We start from the raw sequence: 12,994 nt of genomic DNA on the forward strand, positions 1-12,994 counted from the left end.
CATTTATTGTTTGCCTGCAGCCAGGTCCAAGCTCCCATAGTCCTAGCATAGGAGCTGGAATGATTCTCCTGGTGCCATCCAGATAGCTGAAAACTACCCCGGTATGTATCTGAGGGCACCCACAGTGGTTGTAGCCCAAGACTAACATGTTGGCTAAAATAATAAAAAGTCATATTAACCCCAAGCCGAGAACTGTACCCAATACTGAACTGATTAATGGAAACAATAGTTAGCCGGACTACCCCTTTAAAAGCTAGACTTACTGGCTATAGTCCTGTAAGCTTTATATAAGGAGACATTAGATTACTTCGCACGGATGTGTCACCCATTTTCACAATACAAATATCATAAGTAGATCTCTTGAACCTGTTGAGGCTGGTATACTTACTTGGATAATCCATGGTTGTATAGTAGCCTTTTGTAAATGTACCCGCTTCTAGCTGGGCACTTAAACCACTCAGCCTAATATTAGGAGTATACAGCTGGCATAAATTATCATCGTAAGTACAACAACCTCAACAGGTCTAAGATCTATTTATTGATACATGTAGCTTAAATTGTTATGACAGATTTCATTAACTAATTGCAAAATATTGTAATGAGCCCGGACTCCGCCATAATTATAGGGCCCATAGGTCCTGCAGAAGACCACCCCCTTGGGAGGTGACTTTACAGCAATTAATAATAATAATCTTTATTTTTATATAGTGCTAACATATTCCGCAGTGCTTTACAGTTTGCACACATTATCATCACTGTCCCCGATGGGGCTCACAATCTAAATTCCCTGTTAGTATGTCTTTAGAATTCTTTATCACCAGGGTCCATTACTTATGGCAGGAAGCAAACATCACCTGTTATCCCTGATCGTTGACCTGTTCGGCACATATGATGCTATAATAGTAGACATAGATGGAATTAATGATCTGGGGGCCCCACAAGCCTCAGTCACACTGTGTAATGGGATGTGTGATCATATTATCCATGCATCACATCCCACTGTGGCTCCAGCTTAGAATCATAGAATTGTAGAGTTGGAAGGGACCTCCTGGGCCATCTGGTCCAACCCCCTGCTCAAAGCAGGATTCGCTAAATCATCCCAGTCAGATGTCTGTCCAGCCTCTGTTTGAAGACTTCCATTGAAGGAGAACTCACCACTTCTCGTGGCAGCTTGTTCCACTCATTGATCACTCTGTCAAAAAGTTTTTTCTAATATCTAATCTGTGTCTCCTCCCATTCAGTTTCATCCCATTGCTTCTAGTCTTTCCTTGTGCAAATGAGAATAAAGTTGATCCTTCTACAATGTGACAGCCCTTTTTAGATATTTGTAGACAGCTATTAAGTCTCCTCTCAGTCTTCTCTTTTGCAAACTAAACAATCCCAAATCCTGCAACCTTTCCTCATAAGACAGGGTTTCCAGACCGGTCACCATTCTGGTTGCCCTTTTCTGAACTTGCTCCAGTTTGTTGATGTCTTTTTTAAAATGTGGTGCCCAAAACTGGACACAATATTCCAGATGAGGTCTGACCAAAGAGGAGTAGAGGGCAATAATGACTTCATGTGATCTAGACTGTATGCTTCTGTTAATACATCCTAGAATTGCATTTGCATTTTTGCTGCTGCATCACACTGTTGACTCATATTCAGTCTGTGATCTATTAGTATACCCAAGTCTTTTTCACATGTGCTGTTGCTTAGCCCTATTCCTCCCATTCTGTATATGCTTTTTTCATTTTTATTGCCCAGATGTAGTACTTTGCATTTTTCCCTGTTAAAAACCATTCTGTTAGTTGCTGCCCACTTCTCCAGTTTATTTATATCTTTTTGAATCCTCTCTCTCTCTTCTCTAGTATTAGCTATCCCTCCTAGCTTTGTGTCATCAGCAAATTTAATCAGTTTGCCCTCAATTCCTTCATCTAAATCGTTGATAAAGATGTTGAACAATACAGGGCCCAGGACAGAGCCCTGTGGTACCCCACTTGAGACATTCTTCCAACTGGATGTGCAGCCATTTACGACCACTCTTTGGGTCCGATCACTAAGCCAGTTATGAATCCACCTAACAGTTGCCTTGTCCATTCCATACTTAGTCATTTTTTCAATAAGGATTGTATGAGATACTTTGTCAAATGCTTTGCTGAAGTCAAGATATACTATATCTACAGCATTTCCTTTATCCACCCATCAGTGATTCCGTCATAGAAGGAAATTAAGTTAGTCTGACATGACTTATTAGTTACAAACCCATGCTGACTCCGGTTAATCACTTCATTCTTATCCAGGTATTGACATACATGTTGTTTAATAATTTGTTCAAAGATCTTTCCTGGTGTAGAAGTCAGACTCACCGGCCTATAGTTCCCTGGGTCCACCTTCTTCCCCTTTTTGAAGATAGGAACAACATTTGCTCTTCTCCAGTCTTCTGGGACTTCTCCTGTTCTCCAAGAATTTTCAAAGATTATGGAGAGGGGTTCAAAAATTTCTTCTGCTATCTCCTTCAGTACTCTGGGGTGTAATTCATCTGGACCTGGAGACTTGGATTCATTTAGGTTAGCTAAGTGTTTCCTCACTATCTTTCTGTTTGACCTGAGCCCATAAACTGAAGATTAGCTGCAAATCCATAATAGAGGAGACCCCTAACATCAGTCCATGAAGTACTCCTACACGTGCCCCAGGTAGGACTGGCTGGCTTCTCCATTCATGGTCATCGCTCCCACCTGGTGATAAGATTGATGACTTATAGCCATTATGCATCTTGGAGTAAAAAATTGTCTAAATCCACTAATTTTGTGGGCACTGACATCCTGTCTAAACTTTAGAGGAGACTTTCAATGCTACCCCCCAACAGATGGTGTTGAAGACAAAATGACTGGGCATGTTGATTTTCACTGCCTGGTCATTTTGCTGTCAGAGCTGTTCGGCAGCAGATTACTCTATCCTCCCCATTAAAACACTGAAGCGAGTTTTCATGTTTATGGGGGAGATTTGGCTATCTTCTAAATGATTATTGGGCAATAGGGGTCAACCACCTATTCAAAGAATCGCTGGGGGTCCGACCACTCATTCACAAGATCGATGCTCTAAAATGCCCCATCAGGAAGGAGCAGGAGTCGCACATGTGCAGTTCCACTCCATTCATTGTATACGGCAGAGATAGCAAAGTAAAACTGTTTGTCAGGGACTGCCGGAGGTAACAAAACAAGTGTAGTCAGCTATCCCCACCATAGATCATGAGTGGAATAGAGCAGAGGCCACACTTGTGCACCGCTGCTCCAAAGGGGCAATGTATAGCCCCATTCACAGGATGAGAGGGGGTCTCAGTACTTGTTCAGGATGTTATTACCTATTCCAGTCTGCAGTAACCTTGCCGAACGAATACTGGGACCCTCTCCGTTCCCGAGAATGGGGCTCCAGAATGCCCCTTTGAAGTAGAGCAAAGGCCGCGCATGCGCAGCTCCATTCATTGTCTATGACGGAGATAGCACAGTTGTTTTGCTGCCTCCGACGATGAATGGAGTTGAGCTGCACATGTGCAGCCTTCGCGCTATTCCTAAGGGGCATTTTAGTGGCCAATTTTCAGAACTGGAGGGGTCTCTGTTCACTCAGCAAGTTATTACCCTTTCCAAGTTCTGAATATTTCTTTCATTCTATTGAGAAACGTTGGTAGTCGCTGCAGTTCCCCTTTTATTACATGATGCCAGATGTGTCCAAACTTTAGATGCCCATTATTTAAATCGCACCGATCTAGAAGTTTCTGTCCTTTCAACTTCAGGTTTCACCCCTTAGGCTACTTTCACATTAGCGTTTTTTTAGTGCAGCGCATCGTGCGCAATAGAAACACACGCAAAAAACGCATCATGCGTTTTTGCATGCATTTGCGTTTATGCGCATTCGTTCTCTAGGGCTTAAAACCAGTGTCTACACATTTTTACGCCAAAAACGCATGCGCACTAAAATGCAGACAAACGCATATCCATGTGCACGCCTGCGTTCCCATAGACTGTAATGCGTTATTTTGTCGCATTCTGTGTGCAAGCATTTTGACGCCTGTCGGCGGACCCAAAAATGCAACAGGTTGCGTGTGGCGCGCCTAGACGCACACGACGAAAAACGCATGCGCACGAAAACGCATACGAATGCGTGCAAACGCAAGACCATGCGCCCATGTTAAACATAGGGGCGCATGCGACCAATAGCGCACGATGTGAAACCAGCCTTAATGTGGATATTTTTTTTCTATAGTTTTTCTTTTTATACAGATGGTCATTTCATACTTTTTGGAATAGGAAAAATATATTTTTGTACCTTTTTAACCAGTAGCTAAATGTATAATTTGAGAATCCTCAATGGTTGATCCCTTTTAATGGAAAACATTTTTCAGGACAGCCAATAAAGGTATCACTCGGAGAATACTTTTGTCATCGTTGGGCATAAAAGTATTCACATCAATGGTAACTGGACAAAATAGTGAGCGCTCTTCATCAGGCCAAATATCTACCCGAAAAGTGTCGCAAACTCCATATTTGATACCTTTTAATGGCGAACTGAAAAGATGGTATCAACCACTGAGGCCTCAAATCTTAATATTTGCTTTAGTTTTCGGGAATCACATTGTGCCGTATCGGTGATTCTGGTGGTCAATAAACTTCTCATCCGTATGTTTTTGGGCGAAGCTGGTTCAGGAGTATGCAGGGGCGGGTGGGTGAGGGGAAAGGGGGCACTGAGACCCGCTTTATGTCAGACTTGATGGCTTGCCCATTCTCTACCCCCCTCCGCTCCCTTTTTAATGAACTGCATCTTGAGTGGTTTACAAACAGCTCTGTCTCCCCTGCAGTTAAACCTTTGTGCCTTGAGAAACAGCAGAGCGAGGGGGACGAGCGTGGCTCCGATTACAGCCCCTACTCCAATGGGAGGCGAGGGGCAGCGGATGGAGGGGGTCCTTCCCCTGACCTGGAGCAGCCTGATTCAGTCCCTGGCGACTGAGTGTTGAGCTGTGAGTAATGTCTTACTGCAGGATGTTACTCCAGGCCCCGGGGGTTAACCCTTCTCCTGCTGCAGGCTATAAAATGGCTCGCTTTTGTCCGGCGAGGAGCTCCAATTTCGTTTTTTTGAAAGAACGCGCACTATAAACTATATTTTTAATATATTTATTTTTCAATATTTTTTTCTTTTTAATTTTTATGACCCCATCACCGTGCAGGGCCTTTTTTTTTTTTTTTTTTTTTTTTTAGAGATGAGTTGTGGTTTTTAGTGACACCATTCATTTTTACCATTTAAAGTACTGAAAAAAATGTAGAAAAAAAAATTCCACCACTGTTTTTTTTAATGGTAGCATGATTTTTCAGGTCTGCACAAATACGCCAATACCAAATTTATACGCTTTATTTTTATTATTTTAGTGTAGTGGCAAAAAAAAAAAAAAATCAGAACTTTGGCGATACAAACCTAATTTTTTTTTTTTTTACATTTTCTGATTTATTTTTTTTTATTGCTGTAGCTCTGTATGTTACCCCTTCTCATGTGCAGCACCATGGAACCAATGGTGCTTTATAAATAAATAATAATAGCTCGGGGGGGGCTTTTTTTTTTTTTGTTTTTTTGTGTGACCAGTTGGAGTTTTATCGATATTATTTTGGATTACACACGATAGAATTTTTATTGCTTTTTTTGCATTTTTTTTCTGGAAGAATGCAGTGAACAATGAAGGGTAATTCTAGCGTTTCAATCTTTTTTTATTCTATTTTTTTGGGGGGAAGCATTTACCATACAGTTTACCGAATTTCATTTTTTTTTTTTATAAATTGATTTTTCTCTTTTTTTGGTCCCTTTATTTTCCATATACTTCAAATACTTCAATACTAACTATGGTATTGCAGTATATAGTAAAAATGAAGCCCCCCTGAGCCCGCTCCATACCCCTGTACTGTGTGGGTGTAAGGGGCTGATACTGATGAAGATGCTCATGGTCTAAATAGAGAAAAGGCAAATTTATCAAAACAGTCCTTGTTGTCCGTAGCAACCAATCACGGTGCAGCTTTCATTACACCACAGCAGTTTCAGAGATGTAAGCTGAGTGCTGATTGGTTGCTATGGGCAACAGGGCCTGCTCTTCTTACACAGCCTTACCTGCTGAGGCCTAGTCAGTGGATGTGGTGTCCATGGTTGCACAATGGTAGAAAATCCTTATGTTGTGTCTGGCAGAAAACTGTGGCAGGCTGATAAGAGATTGTATACACAAGATAAACTAAGTGTCATACACAGCAGTCTATATACATAAACCAGAGAGCAGGGAGTGCAGCCCGGACGGCACAGGATCGCTGGCAGTGCCAGGCTCGCACAGTCACGTGTGCACAGTTCTATATGTATACACAGATTTATAGAATTTATAAAATTGCAATCTGAAAAATAGACAAAAACAAAATATCTGGACACTAATTCACAATGTGCAAGAGAGCCCCTGCTGTGCCATAGGGCCCCCCCTGCTGTGCCATAGGGCCCCCCCCTGCTGTGCCATAGGGGCCCCCCCTGCAGTGCCATAGGGCCCCCCCCTGCTGTGCCATAGGGCCCCCCCCTGCTGTGCCATAGGGCCCCCCCCTGCTGTGCCATAGGGCCCCTGCTGTGCCATAGGGCCCCCCGCTGTGCCATAGGGGCCCCCGGCTGTGCCATAGGGCCCCCCGCTGTACCATACGGCCCCCCCGCTGTACCATACGGCCCCCCCGCTGTACCATACGGCCCCCCATACTCATCATTTAGTTGCACAGCGCCATAGAATAGGTTGCCACTGCATGAGCAATGGAGATAAATTCCAAATGTGTTTTTTGTTTTTAAACCTTATATGGTAGGGGGATCATTGGGCCTTTCAGGTACCAGGTTTCTACATACTATTGTACAATCTGCCCCATTGATGATTTTTTTTTTTTTAACTATAGAAATATATGAGATGCATCAACAATAAAAACTAAAAATTACACTGCTCACCATCTTTTGCACCCAAGTCCTGGGGTCCAGAGGTTTTCTTATGCATCATCAACTGGTACAATCAGTCCTTGAGGAGTAAAGTGGTGTAATCAGTCATACAGCAAAAAAAAAAAATGCAAACGTGGCCAGTGTTTCACTGCAAGGGGCCAAGGAGGTACCTTTTTTATGCTCCCACCACCATAAAGGTGTGCTGTCATATAGTGTACAAATAACCATACCACACAGGGTCTTATTCTAAGCATTGTACAGCATGGTGCCGAAATAATGGAGTCATACTGTGGTTAAAAAACACCGCCATACACGGCCTTTTACAGCAAAAATATACTCAAAGCTTCATTTAAGGTCAGCTGGGGTGTCACATCAACAGGGGTGGCTGCAGAGACCTCTATAACCATCCCATCAGCAGGGGTGGCTGCAGAGACCTCTATAACCATCCCATCAGCAGGGGTGGCTGCAGAGACCTCTATAGCCATCCCATCCGCAGAGGTGGCTGCAGAGACCTATATAACCATCCCATCAGCAGGGGTGGCTGCAGAGACCTCTATAGCCATCCCATCAGCAGAGGTGGCTGCAGAGACCTCTATAACCATCCCATCAGCAGGGGTGGCTGCAGAGACCTCTATAACCATCCCATCAGCAGAGGTGGCTGCAGAGACCTCTATAACCATCCCATCAGCAGGGGTGGCTGCAGAGACCTCTATAACCATCCCATCAGCAGAGGTGGCTGCAGAGACCTCTATAACCATCACATCAACAGGGGTGGCTGCAGAGACCTCTATAACCATCCCATCAGCAGGGGTGGCTGCAGAGACATCTATAACCATCCCATCAGCAGGGGTGGCTGCAGAGACCTCTATAACCATCCCATCAGCAGAGGTGGCTGCAGAGACCTCTATAACCATCCCATCAGCAGGGGTGGCTGCAGAGACCTCTATAGCCATCCCATCAGCAGAGGTGGCTGCAGAGACCTCTATAGCCATCCCATCAGCAGAGGTGGCTGCAGAGACCTCTATAACCATCCCATCAGCAGAGGTGGCTGCAGAGACCTCTATAACCATCCCATCAGCAGAGGTGGCTGCAGAGACCTCTATAACCATCCCATCAGCAGAGGTGGCTGCAGAGACCTCTATAACCATCCCATCAGCAGGGGTGGCTGCAGAGACCTCTATAGCCATCCCATCAGCAGAGGTGGCTGCAGAGACCTCTATAACCATCCCATCAGCAGAGGTGGCTGCAGAGACCTCTATAACCATCCCATCAGCAGGGGTGGCTGCAGAGACCTCTATAACCATCCCATCAGCAGGGGTGGCTGCAGAGACCTCTATAACCATCCCATCAGCAGGGGTGGCTGCAGAGACCTCTATAACCATCCCATCAGCAGGGGTGGCTGCAGAGACCTCTGTAAGGATGGGATCACACATGCGAGGAATACGGCCGAGTCTCGCATGTTAATTCCTCGCACTGCCGCCGGCACTTGGGAGCAGAACATGCGGCTCCATGTATTGCTATACGGCTGCACGCTCCGCTCCCGAGTGCAGGCGGCAGTGCCGGCGTATTAACATGCGAGACTCGGCTGTATTCCTCGCATGTGTGATCACGGCGTAACCTTCCTATCAGCGGGGATGGCAGCAGAGACTTCCTTAACCATTACAATCAGCTGGGGTGGCAGCAGAGACATCTGTATCCAATCCATGAGCAAAGGTGGCTGCAATTACCTCTGCAACCACCCTATCAGCAGAGGAGGCAGCAGAGACCTCTGTAACCATCCCATTAGCAGGGGTGGCAGCAGAGACCTCTGTAACCATCCCCATCAGCAGGGATGGCAGCAGAGACCTCTGCAACCACCCTATCAGCAGAGGAGGCAGCAGAGACCTCTAACCATCCCATCAGCAGGGGTGGCAGCAGAGACCTCTGCAACCACCCTATCAGCAGAGGAGGCAGCAGAGACCTCTGTAACCATCCCATCAGCAGGGGATGGAGCAGACATCTCTGTAAACATGAGCAGGGGTGGCAGAAGACAACTGTAACCATCCCATCAGCAGGGGTGGCAGCAGAGACCTCTGTAACCATCCCCATCAGCAGAGGTGGCTGCAGAGACATCTGTAACCATTTCATGAGCAAAGGTGGCTGCAATTACCTCTGCACCCACTCTATCAGCAGGAGAGGCAGCAGAGACCTCTTTAACCACATTGGTTACCACCATGCTAAAGCCACCCCTGGATCCGATTCTATATGGGTCCAAAATGTTAAGAGAACTTGAATATAGAAAAATAATGAAACTCATATACGCCATACAAGTTGCCCGTCACACTCCCCCCTCACACACTGCTCCATTTTATGGTTTCATCAATTTCAATGACGTCGATATTTGTTAGTGACATCAGAAGCATTCCACGGCAGCAGCCGACAGGTGCTCCTAAACAAAAGCTGCCAAATGTTCCCAAAAAATGGCGATCAATGACCTCTGCAGAAGGCCTGGCCCGGCACGCACGGCTCTCTATTCATAGCCATGATTGTCTTCATTTGTACTTACACCTGGTGAGAAAATTCCAGCCCTCGTCAATATGCAAATGACAGAGTGATAATTGTGGCCATGTGTGGGAGCAACAGTCTTGCTCCTTGTCACAGAATTTGCATTTCTATTCACTAAAATCAATGAATAGTTTTTTTCTGAATGCACGTCCGGGGCACGGTCCTGTAATTGTTCCTTAGATTAGTTTTTCTAATTAAAAAACAATCATAAAAGGGAGGTAGGGGAGCAGATGATATGTCAGGTCAGAAACCTCTGGATTGGATGGAATTATCGGCACGGTCTAGGATGCACCTTTTCGAAAAATCAGAGTCCATATTTTACTACATATACTCGTCTAAGGATGGAAAAGTCTAGTATCAAGGGGCAAAAAAGAAGCAAAAGTATCAGCCCTTAATTTGCCCAGTTGGGAATAACTCTTTATCCACAAAATAGGTTATTATTTATTGATGGAGGTCCGAGCTCGGGGCAACTCAGAGCCCAGTTCTTAAAATCCTTGATGATCCCATTAAAATGGAGCACTGTGACTGTCAGCGATAGCAAAATCTTTTACAGGAGTCCCATAGACAATCAATGGAGTGGTGGCGCTTCCAGTTTTATGGGGACTTTTCAGATTTGGCGCAAGCTCAGCAAGATGGAAAAAGAACCCAAAAAGTCTTTTATAATGTATAATGATCAAAATTTGCGTAGGAATTTTTGCAGCAGCCGATGATCTATCATAGCAGAGAAGCTAATTCCAAAGAGCTACGATCTCCATAATAGCTAGGACCACACTTTGATCTCCAGGTTGCACGCCCCATATGAGTTCAGGAAGAGGAATGAACACGGCCATGTTTAATAATCGCTCAAATTAAGAGTCTGCTCACACAGAAGGTGGCAAGCAATGACCCCATAAAAGAGGTCCTGCGGAGCAGACCCCACACACTTTGTTCTGTGTCGCAATGCAGCAAAATAATTTATGTCCTATCCTAATCTTCCGGTGAAAGTTAAAAAAAAAAAAAAAAAAAACTAACTACACCACAATGAAGAATATTAAACACAGTAATTGGAGGGTAGGTTTTAGCTATTATTTTAGTTTTGATTCTCTAACAAGTAGTGTGAGTTATGGAGGGCAAATGAGCAGAATTGGAAAGAACAATGGCACGCAGAGTTTGAAAGAACTCCAAATTTTTCCAGCTGGAGCATTATCCAGTAAAGAAACAAAAGTGAAGGGTTTTGAAGATTTCTCAATAGGGCGTATGATCGTGTCTGACAGAGTGACTCATGCGGTTAGAGAGAATATGTAGAAGCCCTGAGGGTTTAAAGGTCCAATGTTCAACCAAAACTGCTTACTGTCACTCCAAGGTATGAAAAGATGGCTGCAAAGGAATCATACATTGCTGGAGGGCGTAAGGGCGAAGGGAGTGTGCAAAATGGCATCTTGTACTATAAAATCTGGATGAAACGTTTTAGGCTGTGTTCACTTCTGTGTTGGAGGCTTATTTGTAGATTCTAAACACCACGACAGAAGGCCGTTATAGTCAATAGGGTCTGTCAGACTCTGGTGACGTCTGTCATTTTTGGACTTTTGCTACTGTACATCATAATATTGGCCCGCTTACTCTTCACTTTGCATGTGTTTTAGGTTGTCTTTACTTCCATAATAGAGGCTTAGAGAAATATGACCGTCGGCCATTATAGTCAATAGATGCTGCCGGTGTCCCGTCATTTTCTTTCTTTTGCTGGATCACAGAAGTGACACTTCCCTTCTACAGCCGATGTGAACAGAGCGGTAGACATTCAAGGATCTCCCCGATGAATGGTCATGGAGCTTAAAGCCTGGAAAACATTTGCATCCTTTGAGGACAACCTATGATGCTCTACAGCAATGGTCTCCTGCCCGAGGCGCTCCGATTATTGGAAACCACAACTCTGAGCATGTCCTGAGAGCCACTGTTTCATCACCGAACATTATGGTGTAGAATTACCTTCCAATTTCAATCCAGACAAATTTCCAAGTCTCAGCTCAAGAAGTGAAAAGCAACCAATGAAAAAAATCCAAAAAAGCTCCTTTATATTGGTGCAAATGGTCTTCACAGTTACTTCAATTTTCCATCTCGTATTTTGAAAACATTTCTTAGGAAAAAGTAGAATATCTAATAATTACATTGGAAAACTAAGATGGCGGCCATTCCATGCAATCCATTACATAATTCATTCCAATAGTGTGTCACAGGAATGAGACCTAGTGATCTAGGGGTGCATACAATTGCTTCTGAGGCCAAATACAATGGGTGGGCATGTGGCCACATCAATAATGAGTTGCGATTTTTGGACTGGTGGGCATCCTAATCTTGTTTAGCCCTTGCCGTATACAACAGATAGCGGATTTGGAATAACGAGTGCCATATATATTTGTTTCGGCAGGAAATGTACAGAATTCGAGCCAACTCATGGCCATCAGCCTGATCAATTCTACAAAGAGCAGCCTCAACCATGTTTTTATTCAGATTATTCTAAAAACCATTTTGCAATTTTCCTTAAAAATCTGGGATGGTCTCCAAGAAGCTCAGGATGAACTGATCCAAGTCCAATTCCAGGGTTATAAAACGGTCAAGTAAGAACTGCAGTTTACAAGAGGTGAACTTTGGCTGTATCCGCAGACGGCATTGACTGGCAGCTACTGCCAATAAGACCAGAACCTCATGGGCGATAATGTCAAGGCGTTGGGAGTTAGAGCCATGATCTTTTTGGTTTCCCAACTCTTGCTTTTCAACAGTAGTTTGGAGGAACATATAACGTGTGCTATTTCCTTACAGATCTTGAGGCCTACATCTGGGGAAACGCCAACCAGTGTCAAAGGAACACGGTGGTTTAACAAAACCTGTGTTCAGTACCACTGACCTGTGACTAGAGCCCACTGTTAGATCATGGCCATCTGTCCTCACTCTGTATTTGTGCCATGCAACGTTTCCACCCGGAGACCCACTTCAATCACGATGCAGATGGGTGTGACTGCCATAATTCCCATTTGTGCCAGAATTGGGTTCTAGCTAAAAAAGATATTGTTCCCTTTACAATAAGTGGGTGCAAATAATCCCCATACAAATATCACTGAGTACAGGCTTCTCTTTAGGGGATATAGCGGCATACAACATGCTTGGTGGCATGGCTGCACTCTGCGGTAGAGCACATATGCAGTCCACAGAGCCATACTACAGCTTCCATGGGGGTGTATGTGGCTGCAACAGAACTTTTTTGTACCTCCGATTGTATATGGAGGGAAATCTGCATAAATCAGACAGAAAAATCTGGCAGCATTCTCCAGTGGACGTCGTTATCTAAGGAGCAATGCTTCCAAGAAAGAATATCTTCTTCCACACGGGAGTATGTATGGAGGCTGTACAGACCCAAACTATGGAGGTACACATGCTCTATACCCGCCTACATAACAACCCCTGTAAGAATAACTGGTAGGACAAGCACAAAATGCAGCAAACGACAATG

This window comes from Dendrobates tinctorius, unplaced genomic scaffold, assembly GCF_039654945.1.
Source record: "Dendrobates tinctorius isolate UK_male_01 unplaced genomic scaffold, ASM3965494v1 ptg000124l, whole genome shotgun sequence".
Classification (NCBI taxonomy): domain Eukaryota; kingdom Metazoa; phylum Chordata; class Amphibia; order Anura; family Dendrobatidae; genus Dendrobates; species Dendrobates tinctorius.